We start from the raw sequence: 14,802 nt of genomic DNA, 5'->3' as shown, positions 1-14,802 counted from the left end.
CTGTCCTATACCTTGCATCTCAGCTTTCTTACCTCAATAAAAGCCTGAAGATAGCAGAGCATCTGTCAGAACTCCAGCGTTTAAGTCTCTTTTCCCCCAGCTTTCCTTATACAGTTCAGCATCAATCCACAAAGGCAAAACAGAAATCATTGCCTTTTCCTTCAACATAGCTGTTTCCTAGACTTCTACAACTGTCTTCACTTACAGAGAGCTGCAGATTTTGTATGGAGTCTCTCTCTATCCTCTTTCCTAGTGAAATGACTCCATAGTTCTCAATCCCAGATAAGCTGCTTCATTACTTTCACAAGGAACAGGTGACCTTCACCCTGTCAGTTCACCGTGGAAGAAAGTTCCTTGGTTTTTGCTGCTCTGTAAGTCTTGCAGAGAGAGCAGAAGTGCCTATAGCTGTGTGTTCTTCACTATATACACATGAAAAAAACCTGTGAGGCTGTGCTCTTGATCAGGGTGCTGCCTTCTTTGAGTGAAGTCAAACATAAACAGATGTGGTCATTAACAACTGAATTCTTTTGCCTACTAGCTCTCCAAGATCTCCTCAAAGCTTGTGGATAGGGTTGTTTTCTGCTGTGGTGTGAATTGCTTGTGGTGACTGTAGTGTTTGGATACACTGGAACTACTAACGTACTCCTTAATAGGAAACAGACGCTGGAAGTTTTGTATTGAAATTTGTATTGAATAATTATCAGGAGCTCACAGTCCTGGGAAAAAGCCCTTTTTATATTAAGCACTGGGTAAATGTACTGAAAAGATGCCTGCCTCTGCCAATAGCCAGCATCCAGTGATGGATGGGGGAGAAAGTACAAAATTTGCTGTGCAGAGCACAGGAGTCCCCGAGTGGCAGCTTTAGTGGAGGGATATTCCCAGAGAGGCATCCCTCTGGTAAATGCCTCTGCCCATCCCTGCTGCTGTGATCAAGGGGAGGGAAGGAGCATGTGAGCTGTCCTGAAGCTGGAGGTGACTGTCCTAGCTGAATGAATCCTGTGTTGGGACTGCAAGAGTTTTGTGTGTGTCTTGAGAATGTGTAGGAGGTGTAGAGTCTAAAATTGCCACTGTGTGAGCTGACTTACACCACACCTATATTTTTCCTGTTCCCCTCCTAGCTTTTTCTAAGAGTATCAGGCTCCACAAGTGGTAATTTCAGTGAAATATCTTTTGGAAGTGATTTCCCCCACTCCCCCCCCCGCCCCCCCCCCCCCCTCCCATTTTTACAAGATGCTTCTATCTCAGCGAATGGCTCGACTTCAGCTTACAAAATATGGAAGGGAAAGTACTAAAGTCAAGAAATTCTTCATTTGCACACAATTTAGTCCCAAGTTGATAACTGGCATGCTTCTGAGAGTGAGGCAAAGAATGGATGTAGCAGAGAAGTCATTTAAAAAAGAAAAGCTCACAAAACCGAAATGCTATTTACAGGACTCTGTGCCTGTGGTTAATAAATAGTCATTCATGAAATCACACAATAAAATCTAACTGCATTGTCAGCTCTGTCAGAATGACATTGAAATGTGCAAGTGATGTACAGCAGGTTCAGGTTACACCTTGGGAGTTAACAGTATATTAGGTAAAATTAGGCTTTGTTTTTCCTCTTCTAAACAGAAGGTAAATACAGGCTGGAGCAAAGGAAAGATTGTAGCCGTATTTCTTATCCTGACAAAATCAAGTTAATTAAGACTCTAACTATTCTGTTCCTTCTGGCAGAAGGATCTAGCCACTTATCATGATTCGTTTTTACTAGTATAAGCTGTATCTCTGTTAGGCGGGGTTCACTAAGAGGTTGTTTCAGCAAGCCTGTAAACCGAAGACCAAAGCTAGCCCAAACCTGAAATTCAGAAGCGTCCTGACGCTTTATGGCAATTGTGCTGTAGGATACCCGTACAGCTTTGTAGCTCTTGTTTGTTCCTAGCTTTTGTGGGATGATGTAACTGCTATTCAAAGTCAGTGTGAATCGAAGGGGGCTTTGGTGGTTGTAAATGAAGCCAGTGTCACCACTTGGCCCTGTACCGGTGTACCCTTCTCGGTACACTGGCAGCGTACCCTTCAATGTTCAACTTGGTAAGTGGGTGCTGGCACAGGGACCTGAGGAGTTCCCTCCCACATGCTGAATAAGTGCTCAGGATGCTGCTAGGAAGATGTTTCTTTCAGACTTTCCTGTGTTCACATGTACTAGGTTTTGGCCAAACACCACTTTTAGTAAATTAACACTTTAATCAAATGTAAAATTGAACTGAGTGACTCTAATTGTCTTAGTGTGGGGCATCTTGATCACAAAGGCTTTTCCTCACCTGATGGGGTGGACAACTCTTGCGTTTTTGGCTTTGGTATTCTTGGTTTTCTCAGCCCGCTCTATAAAACATTTCTACGCTTTCACTTTGTAAAAGGGTGTTACAGTTTGTTCTTACCATAATGTGTTTATTTTTTGCTTCCTTCTAACAGATGTTAAGCAATTAGACAACATGGCAGAGCAACGTATTTATACAAATGAAAGGAAGTAAGGAATAAATGCTCTGAATATTATACTTCCTAACAGGATTAATTCAGTAGCGTACAAATGGTGGAGCACAGCCAGAGCAGCAAGTAAGCATTTATCAGTTACTTGTGTAATATGTAAGATATCTTACTGAGGTAGGGCAGTAACGGAACGCACCCACCTCCTGAATCTCCGTTTTAAGCACACGCAAGTGAGTGGCAGAACGCATCCACTGGAAGAGGATGAGCGGGTAACAGATTGTATAGAATGGTTAAAAAAAAGCCCACAGAGGTAAAGTGCTAAGAGCAGCTGACCTGTTTTTTTCTGAGCTTACCGTTCCATTGCCTACAGTGATGTCACACTGTCTCGTGAAGCTTTTTTGCTCCTCGAGGCTTGTGCCTATCCAGATGTGCTTTACTGTAAAACTAATATCTTACTGATGTGTACGTTAAGAATTATTAGCAGTCTGAGCTAGTTCTTTTTCACGTGTAGCCAAACTTTTCAATTTTTCAATTCCAGGCCCTGGAAGGGAAGTCTTGGAACAGGCGTGGATCCTGTGCTGAGCACAACGGAAGCGTGAGCTGGGGGAGAGAAGCTGAGACAGTCAGCCCTTCAGCCTCCTACTGCTACTAAAGGTGTGATGCAGTCTGTTGCAATCTGTTTACAATGTGTTAGAACGCATGGGTGTTACAGTGAGCTGCTGGAGTAAACCTGTGTATGAGCAATTTTAGCAAGGAAAGAGATCATGGAGTTAAAGAGCTCTGGAGAGAAACCTAAAGAGCAGAGAGGGCTTGGAAGAGTGTCTGCAGCCTGTATAGGTTTATGTCACTTTGGAGCTGTGTGTTTGCCTTAGTGTTGTGTGCTAGCTGAAGTCTTGGGAAAGACTTTGTGACAAAGGCAATTTCCTGGCTTGGGAAGAGTAACGTAGCAGTTTCTGCCAGAACAAATCCGGGAGTACTGCAGTACATCTCCCTATCCCTGAGCCGTGCCAGTATCTGTGAAGATGTGCAGAGAACTGGAATGCTTAAGTGCCCATGATTAAAAACCCCTCCTTCCCCTCTTCATTCTTTGGAATCCATGCCAGGTTCTTCATAACCAGTGGCAAGAAAGTTCTAAGAGTTTCTCATCAATGCAAGAAGCTGGCGTCAAAATCTTTCTTTATGGGCCAGGAGTTTGAAGTGAAGCTGGTAGTAAGCTTTCAACTGAAATTCATCTGCTTCCATTCGAACAAATGAACTAGCGAAAACAAGAGCATTAGGGTTGTATTGAGAGCACTGAATTCTGCATGAAAAGTAGGGCTTGAATTAGAAACCTACTATTCCTATTACAGAAGATGCTATAGGAAATAGGTGGACAAACCACTGAACTATTAATCCCTAACTGAGTTCCCTTTAAGAAAAATACCTAGTCTTGTTTTAATTTTAAAAAGCCCCCAAACCAAGCCAGTGTTCCCCAATTAATTGCAGCCTTTGGTAAAACGCTTGTGGGAGGATGTGTGCCTAGTTTAGTTAACTGTTCCGTAAACAGGCAGATTACAAGACCTGTGGGGGGAAGTTGCACAGAGAGGGTAGAAGTTGGTCTGAACAGTCACATGGGCAGTAAAGCCTAAAAGCAATGGCAGTGAATGTTTGGAAAGGGATGCTTCGGTGAACAGTTGGTCTCCTTTTTGTTAGTCTGTCTCCCTTTTGTTAAGAAGACATGCCACATAAACATGAATAGCTTCTATGTGCAATAAACTATCTAGTCAATCTCTTCGCCCAAGGCAGGGTCAGCTCTACCTGTGTCAACCACGTATACATCATCTAGGCAGAAGTTTCATGTAACATAGATCCTGCCTTAGGGTAGGAGATGGACTAAGGGACCTTTGTAGTTTTCTTCTAGCCTTACGTTCTGTGTCTGTCCGAATGCTGAAGCAGAGGGCTCCGTGGCAGGAAAGCACAGTGTGAAGCGTTAAAATATATATAGACTGCTTCCTGCTGTTCGCTTCCTCAGCAGGATACTTCCTTCATCCCAGGAGACAAAATCTGCTCTCAGAGGTGAGAGAGGAGTGCGTGTTCAATAAGACACTTCATTCCTGATGAGCTCTGCTTTTGCAGAAGCATCTGTGAAAGATTAACAGGGCCATGTTTCTAAGAGGTGAGTATGAAGAGGAGATTAAATTCACATGCCAGCACACTGGATTTGTTCCTAAGTATGTTTCTCCTAACCTTGGGCTGTGCCTAACCATAGCGTTCTGCCAGATGGATTTACCTGGTAAATAGCATAGACATCCCCCATGCAATTGCTGTTAAATTGAGAAATACAGACTTCATGTAGTCTGCTCCCTACTAAGAGATCCTACTAGTACAATGTACTTATCAATGTCTGTCTTTGCAAGACAGTGTTTTTGAGCATAGCATATAAAGCACAGCTGAGAGACTGAAGGAATGTCACGTGGAAACTGGCTTCTGGCTCATCAACATAAATGAGCCATCTCAAACACGTAAGCCTTACTGCTTGTGGCATTCTTAAGGATACGGGTTCAGAATTTCACGTTTATTTGTACGTGCTAGACATGCCACATGTTAAATCGCAGCACAATATCTCTTGGTAGCGTTCTTGAGTCTTGTTCCCAGAGGAAAGAAATTCAGTTCATCAGCAGTATTTGGGCATTTTCTGTGGAAGCTTTGCATCCAGATAACGCGCATCAATTGGCAGCTTGCAAAAGCTGGGAAGGGTGTGCTTATGCTGAATCACAGGGAAGTCTTGGCGATTGAGAGGAAGTAGGACGGTGGGAGAATAATAAAAAATGAGGTAGTGTTGGATTCTGGTGGGCCTGAGGCTATGCAGAGGGATGCTTCTTGACCTGTTAATTAAGAGGTAGAAACAGTTGAAGAGGCTAAGCAGAAGAAGGCTGTCCCTGCTGAAAGGGTGAATAGTGAGCAGCGATGTTCTTCGTGTAAGGTTTCACACGAGTTGTCTGGCCTTGGAGATGCTAGTAATGCATCTCCTAGTTCTTGGGATGGGCTGCATCTTGGTGCAGGGCAGGGGTTTCTGGCCAACTTCCCCCCTCCTCTAGACACCGCTGCTGACCTGTGACCTGCTGCTGCAGTCCATAAGCAGCCTGGTACTCTGCTGCTTTAGTAGCATCTGCTAGACTTGGGTGCTGCGGTGAGCCCAGGCTGTGAGGGTGGTGGTGGAGCGCTGACAAGGTGTGCTAGCCAGAGAGCTTTCTCCCTCAAAGACGGGCCTGCCTGTATGAGACATCTGGGTTTTTGATATTCTTTCTTAGCTAACTCATGTGAGCTTTTAAGCTTAGAGACGGTTTCTTATCTTGGAATTATCCCCCCTCCTCTCCTGTAGGCTCTGAACTACGGTAATCTCACGCGTTAGCAAAAGAATAAACTTTTTAGCCTAGAATAATTGTATTCTCTATCAGTGACAGAATCTATTTTGTTTTTTTCTCCTTTTAAACAGAAATTTTATACGGTAGAAAACTTTTTAATTCTCTTCTGCAAGCTATGTATAAAATGTAACAGATAGGCAAAAATGTATTATTAAAGCTATCTATTTTTCTTGGCATTCCTGTAATTTAATAAACTGCTAGAGCTCTATTTCTGCAGTTTATGACACCACAAGAATAAAACCCATCCTTTGATTAATAGCTATTCAATCAATCCCCCTTCCTCACATTATCTTAAGTTTAATGGACTTGGGGACCATGCAAGCTAATTTTGTAAAAGTTTCTTTTGCGTAGCTGGACTAAATTACTTGGGTAAAACTGCAGTGGTAGCAGCACAAGCTGTGTGAGGCTTTTGGAAGAAAGCAAGAAGCAAGAGAGAGGCTGTTTCGTGCCTGCAGATGAAGATGGTTCTGCCTCCAAAATAGTATTGCAGCTCCGGGTATCTGCAGCTCCTACAAACGTCTGTTGCATCCTCCAGTTGATTCTGTCTTTAGCAGAGCAGCAAGGGTAGGATTTTTACCCAGGAGGGAGGTGATCTTCAGCACACCTTTTTATTAGTCAGTGGGGCGTTCTGCAAATCTAATCAGCAGGGCAGTACAAGGGCATGTTTGAAAGGGGAAAAACTGTGTCTGAAGTCAGTGACGGCAATGGCTTCTGGCCCGTTCTGGCAGGTAATGAACACAGCCAGGTGTTCTAGAGAATCTGATAATGCTGATGTGGTTTTGCATACTAAAAATCAATGCCAGTTATTGTATGTGTAAACAAATACTTTCATGATACAGAGTTTTTGTAAAGTAATACAAATGGCAAAAACGGTTCACTTCCCCCTTTACAGTGAGGGAAGGTGACCTAGGGCAAAAGAGAGGAATTCTATTTTGCTATGATTAAGCAAAATAATAGCAGCAGATAGATAAGAAGTTTTTACAACCCCAGACACAAGGTTTCCATTTTCACTGTCATCCCATCTGTAAGTAATTGGGATCAATAGAACTTGAACATGAGTCTTCAGATTTTTAAAGGACGTCAGGTAAGCTTAGACTATTTGAAAACACTTCTGAGGAGACTGATGCTAAAGAAAGGGAAGGAGGGCAAACAGCATGCTCAGCTAGGCCCTGGGTTTCTGACTCGTATAGGCATGATCAGCCTTGAAATTATCTTTCTTAGGGCAGCATTTGCCTGTATATGTCAGTTCTTTGAAAAGCTGTATGAAGCTTGTGTTGGGACTTGGTTCAAAAGCAGTAAGGCTGGCTTAGGACATGGGAGCAGCTCCTGATAATAATCCAGGTAGGAGTTTGGTATGGTGGTGGCAGATCCATGCTTGCCGTACTTTCAGGTCTGGTAAAGCTCTGAAGGTCTGCCTGGACCAGAGGTGCGGCTAGGTGGACTCCACCATCACCATGCTGGGCCTGGAGTTTCCATCCTCGCTGTGTTGCAACGTGAGGCTTTCAAAGGTAAAACAGCATAACAGATTATTTTTGACATTCATAACTAGTTTTGGTTGGTTAATTGCCTGAGAAGGGTCCAGTTGAGTATAGGCCACAACAGGGCTTCTGCATCTATTCTGCTCTGAGATTTATTAAAGCACTGTGTAAATCTGCTGTCTACAACTTTTGTGGATATGTGGAAGAATAGGACCACTAAGAATGTGTCTTGGACTAAATCTGTAAATGGTGAAGAGTCAACGAGAATAAAATTGAACTGACCCTTTTGAAGAGGGGTTGCTCTTCTGAGACTTGTGTTAAACACATGCAAGAAAGGCACCGCAGGTTCATAGCAATGCCGTGTTATGGATGACCTTTACTCCCAACGAGCTCTCTCTGTGGCACTGAATGTTACCTGGAGTAATCTTCCTCTAAGTGCCGTGTTACGAGACTTGAAGGATCTTGGAACAAATCCCTTGAGCCAAGGCAGTGCAGATGGTTTGCCTGGATTTTGGTTACTCAGCAAGTGAGCTGAATGCAGAAAGGGAGGCACGTTTTCTGTCAGGAGCCAATATGGCTTGTTTAGGGCAAAGGACTAACACTGATCCTTCTGCCCTCTCTTCCCAGACTTGCTGCTGAGAGCACAGACTCTGCAAGTCAGAAGAACCTTTATATTTGAGATTCCTGGTTGGCGGGGCTGGGAGCAGCGATGCTCCTCCACTAGGGTATAGTAGTGCTGCTTCAGCCTTGTGCATGGAAGCTGGGGGCAGAAAATGCAGCCCCGCTCCCATCATCATCATCACGGACCATTTGATATGTTGGAGTGAGGTAAGATATTCAGGTCCCCTGATGATACTCTGGCTGCTGAAGCATCTCATGGTCTTTCACACCCTTAGCCTCATAATCCTTTTCCTGGGAAAAGAGCTATTGCAACCACTATAATGAGGGAGAAATGGGGCTACCGTAGGCATAATCTTACTTCGGTCATGCTACAGCTGCGTCTAAGACAAGGGTCTTGAAATCTGCTTAGCATGCTGGTATCTGAAACGTTCCTAACTTCCCCTTTTCTCAGTCCTTCTCCTTGCTCATATTGACTGTTTGAGCTATAGAGGGCTCTAGAAAATAACCAGCTTTTTCGTGAAGTGGATTTGGTCTGTCCTTCAAGCTGACAGGCGATTTTTATTATGTACTATTACTTAATGAACTCTTTTGTGGCAAATGTAATTCAATGCAGATTCTGATTCCCGGTTTGTCATTAGTCCTTTTATAAAGGAAGAAAAACAGAAAAGGACTTTATTCCTTTATCTTGTTATGCTAATTGCATTAGGAATATGGGAGAAAACCAGCCAGTGGATTTAACTGTAGGAAAATCTCAGCTTCTATTTTACTTAAGAAAAAGGGAATTTACTGGGGCAGAACATACCTGACTTTAGCCAAAGCAAATTCTGATCCAAGTTTAGGGTTTGAAAAACCTAAGTCAATAATTATATTGTTCTGTAAAATTCTTTTTGAAAGGAAGCCTGTAACAGCTATGGTAGAAGATATGTAGTGTTGCGACAGGAACTCGGGACAAACTCAGGACTAAGTTGTGGAAGAAATAAGGGTTTGGCTGGAAAGTTGCATATGACATCCAGTAGTAGCGGTATGTCCTGGAAAGGTGTTGCAAAAAGGGTCAAGCTAGAGGGAAAGTATACGTGAATTTTGTACCCTCTAGATTCTGGTTTGTGTTCCTGAGTATCTGTTTGACTGCCTGTAGCTAGTGTCCTTAAACTGCATGGATGAAATCTTTGAGCTCTTACTTCCCGGAATTCAGCTTTTTTGTTTGTAAAATGGGGATAATTTCCTTTCCTATCTCTTATAGAGGTTTGGGAGAAGTGTGCTGTGAAAGGCCGGAACAGTGGATTTCCAAGTAGGAGCAAAAAGCTCTTGAAAACTGGAATACTTCTGCAGCTATACATGGGGCCCACACCCACATCTTGCATAATGAGGAAGAAATAAAAATATTGACAAGCATCTTCATTGAACATCTTTGATTCTGTGCTGAAAACAAGCATTTTGGGTAGAAAAACGATGCAGTCTGCCTTACTGTGCTAGCATTACTGACAGAGGGATGCAGCTGTGGTTTACACCGCTTGTGCCTTGATGATCTTACAGCCCCCATTCCTGACGGGACTCTGGAGGCAGCTCATTTTTGCATCTTGGCTAATCTTCAGTTCCCTGATTTCTAGACTGAACTGTGGTACAGTAGTGGTATGCCTGGCTCAGATTGCTTGTCTCCAACAAATCGAGTGTTGGTGGAAAGATATAGGTGGTCTCTGTACTAGTGTCCCCTTTTCTTCGGGTATGAGATGCATTGGACTGTAAGATCGTTGTTGCTGCTAGTGCTGGGAGTTCGTAAGCAATACACGGGCTTTGGCTTTGATTTCTTCTGTCTGCCTTGGTATTACTTTAACAGTCTTTCAGACTGTGTCATGTTGTCAGCCTGTCACCTTACCCACAAGGCAAGGAGAGTGAAGAATGTTGATGCTTTGTGGAAACACTAGAGGTTCCTAATTGCTTATCTGGCTTTTCTTAGTTGAAATTTTGGCCTACAGCAGTACATAGAGAAAACAGGGCTAGTTGGCACATCTTGCCAAAGTATGAATTTCTTATTATAAATTATCCTAGATCACCTCGGCCATCTGGGTAACCCAAAATAGATGTTGATGCAGTGTGGAAAGAGGAACACTGAGGAGCAGACTAGTTATAATGTGCAAAGTGTCACCTGAAGGATCGCTGTAAAATTGCTTATCAGCCTTATAGGGAGTAAACATACCCTGTGAATTCTTTACTAGCTACAGCTAAGTCTATACAACTAGGTTGTATTATTTACATTAAATACAATTAAGGGGAAGGAGGAGCTAATTTTTTAAAAGTGACAGGATTATTGTTATTTACCAGGAGAGAAAAAAAAGCTGGTATTTATGTATCTGGGGCCAAGTCTAAAGCTCGGTGAATGGAAGTGTGCTCCATTTTTTGCTTGTATTGTGAGCTGCTATTCAAGCCTGTCCTCTTAGAAAGAGCTTTGCCCACAGAGGTTAAGCGTATTTGGTCCTTTCGGCTCCTCCAGGAATGCGTGGTGCTTTATATTTCTTAGGACCTATAACTATTTGTGAAATACCCAGGCTTTTGTTGAGCGGTGTAAAGAGTTAGTTTCAAATCTTGACTTGTATGGGTGCAATAGCCTTCTTTAGCAAAGTGTAAATACGTCTCCTTGAACGTAAAAGCAGACTGACTCGCATACTGCTGGGTGTAGGGCTGGATGATTGCAAACTGTCAGATCTTTGTGGCTGACACCTTATTCACTAGTTTTAAGGCTGGGAGAGACTTTTGTGATAATTTGTTCTGACATGTATCATGCAGGCTGTAGAATCCTATCGAATCACTCTTCTACTTCCAAACCAGCAAAGTGTGGCTGAAATGGAGCAGACAGATCGCCACAGCCATTCTCTAGAGCCTCCTTGCTGCTCTCCCTTCCCAGGAAGGGTGCAGGCTCCAGACAAAGCAGAAGCTATTTTGCAGGGGCAAAGGCTCCTTCTCAAAAGTTAGAGCCTTGAAATTCCTGAGTTAACTAACCAAGGGAATATAGTTAAGCAGGATTCTCCATACAAGCTATATGGCTTGATCTTCTTTACTATTAAGAGTCAAATTAGCATCTGGATTAGCGTTAAGAGTTTGAGGTAATAAGACAGGAACATGTCATGCATGGAGCTGCACCACTCAGCTGTTGAATGTATTTGTGTTAATCTCACTTTGAATATACAACTGAAGTTAGTATCTCTGAAATTTGTGGCCGAGACTCTTCTATCAACCATCTTTACTGCACCAACGCTCAATTCAAAGCAGCTCAGGCATTTGTCGTATATAAACATTTTTTATTATTTGTCTCAGTCTTCCAAAACAAAAAAAGCCCCTTCTTATTCTGTCATCCTAAAAAAAAAAATATATTTCAGTTGAATTGTCATGCAGCTGTTTCTTACCCTATAAATCATAGGGGATTATTCTAGATGGGAATGTTCACATTGGGCAAAACATGAAATCTGTATAGGACCATAGAACCTATAATAAATAGACAGTAGGTCTTCCTCTGAATGCTAGGCTAGGAAAACTCTGTTCACTTAAAATTTTACATAGCACTTGCTGGAAGGTAGTTGAGGTTAGTTGTCGCAGATCCTCCAGGTACAGAACTAAACCTAAAACAGAAAATGTAAGGTAGTCAAGCTTCAGGACATTACATCTAACTTCAAATTAATTGTTCTTCCTAATAATGGAGCTCTTGGAAGCATTTATATGCTGGGGTTTTTTTTTGTTTGTTTGGTGTTTGTTTTTTTAATGTGTAATCTGGTTTCTGGGAAGGTGATCTAGGGGGGAAGTATGTGCTATTCCTGTCTATCCCATAAGCATTGAACAGAAGATGATATATAGAATTTGAATCTCCAGAGATCATTTTACCAGATTTTGCCATTATTTTAGCAACCTCGGAATATGTTGATTTGAACTACAGTTTTCATAAGAAGGTATCAAAATGAATCCTTTAGTTTCATTCTGACAGCGTGAAAATATTTTGGTTTCTAGCCTGTTGAAGCGTTTCCTTTTTAAGTTAAGGGTGTTTATACTTTTGATCCATAATATTGATTGGAAGTTGTAGGTGGCATCTCGTATAGCACAGTGTTTCAGCTTCATTCACCCAAAACTAATTACCTTGGGTTTGTACCAAAATTTTAGAATTTAGACCTTACAGTAAAATCTTGTATTTTGTTCAGATTTGGAATTTGGTGAGAATGTAACTGGGAAACCCACTGCTGAGTAAGTCTTTAGCTCCACGCAGGTTCGCTGTCCTTAACTCTCCTTGAAGTACTGAAAAAACCAGAAAGCAAATCTGCATCGCCATACCCATAGGAAAGAGAAAATGGATTCTGGATCCCATTGCCTGCCATTGGTGGTAGATCCTGGATGTTGCTGGATGTTGCTGGTAAGGTCATCTGCTGGTATGGATAACCAGGTGGATGTAGTTCAACATTGGAGTGTAAGGTGGCTGGAAAACGTGCTGTGGGCTGTATAGAGCTACCTGGGGAGGAAAAAAAAATAACATAGATTTAAAAAAAACAAAAACAAAAAAAGGTGGGACAGGAATACTGACAAGGTCGTAGCCCCATAAATGGAAACCGGAGTTGATGAAAATATTTTTTTCAGACACACACAGTGGTCTCTGCCAATTTTGTACAAAACTGGAGTGTAAGCAATAAACGTTTTCAGTTAGAGGCTCAAGGCCATCTCCTGAGCTCTTGGGAGCGCACGGTGCTCCAGCACGCTGTATGAACTTTATACCGGTTCAGCATCTTGTCCCCAAATCTATTTTTGCAGTGGCACCAATGTCAATCTGGGCACTTGACAAACTGCTCTGACTAATCTATTGTGCTTAGCATCTGTGTTCTGCAAATTAAAGCATATTCATAACCATTTAAACACACCTGTCTTGAATACCATCCAAGGAAAGGGTGCGGAGCTTGCTGATATGGCATCCTTGTGCTCTGGTGATGTGGACCCTGTTAAGCATACGTAAAGCGTGATTTTTTTTAAAACAGTCTCAATTGGTCCATTAATTACTTTTGTATAAGCTTTTTAGGGGTATGTTATGCTCAAAGAAACCAGGTTGAGATAAGTATTTCTTAGCTTTGGGCCAACTTCTCTTTGTCTCCTTAATCTGAGACCTCTGCAATAGGAATCTGCTTTCCACTCTGTAGCTCTGTTCTGCCTGGGGAAAAAATCATGTGTTTTTGCTATGCTAAGTAACTATCTGTTGTCCTAACTAATCATTGACATAATGGAAAAAGGGAAAATTCTTGGGCTGTAAACTTCCATGGGAGCTCAGCCCAGCAAAACACCTGTGCTCTGGGTTGTGTGTCTCCACTCTCTTTCTTTTTTTATAGCAGGCTGCTGACAACTTTTGACAGCCTGTAGGATGAACTGAGTCCTGCTATGGAACCATAGCTTTGTTTCTGGTACAATTTTGTGGATTGCTTTTTTTAGTGGACACAAAGGAAACTAGGGGAGCACAGCCCATAGAAAACCATGGCTGCATGGCTTTCCCAGTATTCATTCTTTTATTTCTTTCAACTTGAGTATTGGGCTTCTTCCTAATCTTAGTTGGCTTTTTTACTTTGCTGTGCGGTCCTGATTCACCAGACTAAGAAAGCAGTATCCCAGTCTGTAAACAGGGAGTGACATTAAGCATTTGTCATAAGTTATTATGTCAAAATATTTGTAAATACAAGGTAAAATATTTGTAAGTACAAGATAAAAATGGAAACTAATGAAGCCTGAGAGAGATCAGCATTCAGTATCTGTGTCAATAATACACCATCCTTTGATATCATCACAACCATCTCAGAGGACTACACTACGTGTCCTGTTAAAGCTTTGTTTGTGACCCCAAAGCCACTTAGTGTAACTTGCTGTAGTAGAATAGCAATCTGGTTTCTTGCTCTACCCTACAAATCAGAAAGCAGCTGTCAAAATAGGAGCAGGTGGTGCCCTGTGTCTGTCAATATAGACCTGGGGGTGTTCTACTATCTTCTCACAAAATGAGGGTCCATTTTATGTTACCTGAAACTGTGGAAAAAAGTTTGAGTGGTTGGTAAAGATGGAAAATGGAGGGAAGCTCAGGCTCTGCTGCACCAGCTGATGTGATGCTGAAACACAGGCTTCAGTCTGACATTAAACAGACTATGACAGCAGAAAGGCAGCAGATATTAAGAGTCCACTTTCTATTGGGGAAAAAAAAAATAATAATCCACCTTGGCTCAGCCGTTAACATGGGGCCGACACTGCTCCGTACCTTCGTCAGCGATCCGGATGATGGGATGGAGCACAGGATCAGCAAGCCCACGGCCAACACAAAACTTGGGGGGCAGCTGCCACGCCAGATAGGTGCCCTGCCATCCCGAGGGACCTCAGCAGGCTGGAGAAATATGGAGACAGGAATGTTAGGGTTCCCAGGGAAGTGCAGAGCACTGCCCCGAGGTGGCGGGGGGGGGGGGGGGGGGGGGGGGGGGCAGTCCCACACACCAGCAGAGGCTGCAGGTAAGCAACAACCTGGGCTGCAGCCAGCCCTTCATTTTGTGAAATCCCACTGATTTAGGAGGACCTGAGCACCTCCCTCGCAGGAGTTCAATGTCAAATGAGCCAAGACAGCTGAAGGAATGACCCACTAAGTGGTACAAAGACACCTTGCAGCTTGACCACCCAAAGCAGCAACGTATGTTAACGGGTTCATTAGCATGGCTGCTTGTAAGTCAAAGCTCGGTGCAGCAATTACAGCTACACAGCACTCAAACTCGCAAGGAAATTACCAGAACTATCCACAGCTTAGATGAACTTTCTACCCTTTCAATCAATACAGTGCCATTAAGAAC

At 42.8% G+C, this 14,802-nt stretch overlaps 1 long non-coding RNA gene across 2 annotated transcripts; it reads right to left on the bottom strand.

The window, feature by feature from the left end:
• Positions 1-11,345: 11,345 nt before the first annotated feature.
• LOC121085493 lies at positions 11,346-14,344 on the bottom strand. Of its 2 annotated transcripts, XR_005827084.1 has the most exons (4): positions 14,226-14,344; positions 12,859-12,933; positions 12,281-12,455; positions 11,346-11,580 (listed from the first exon to the last, which is right to left on the bottom strand). It is a non-coding gene; the product is annotated as an uncharacterized LOC121085493 (long non-coding RNA). The 2 variants fall into 2 exon arrangements; XR_005827085.1 differs by lacking the exon at positions 12,859-12,933.
• Between the last annotated feature and the right edge of the window lie 458 nt (positions 14,345-14,802).

This window comes from Falco naumanni, chromosome 3 (genome assembly GCF_017639655.2).
Source record: "Falco naumanni isolate bFalNau1 chromosome 3, bFalNau1.pat, whole genome shotgun sequence".
Taxonomy (NCBI): Eukaryota; Metazoa; Chordata; class Aves; order Falconiformes; family Falconidae; genus Falco; species Falco naumanni.
The sequence above is the reverse complement of the archived record's forward strand: the minus strand, read 5'-3'. Positions and strand labels throughout refer to the sequence as shown.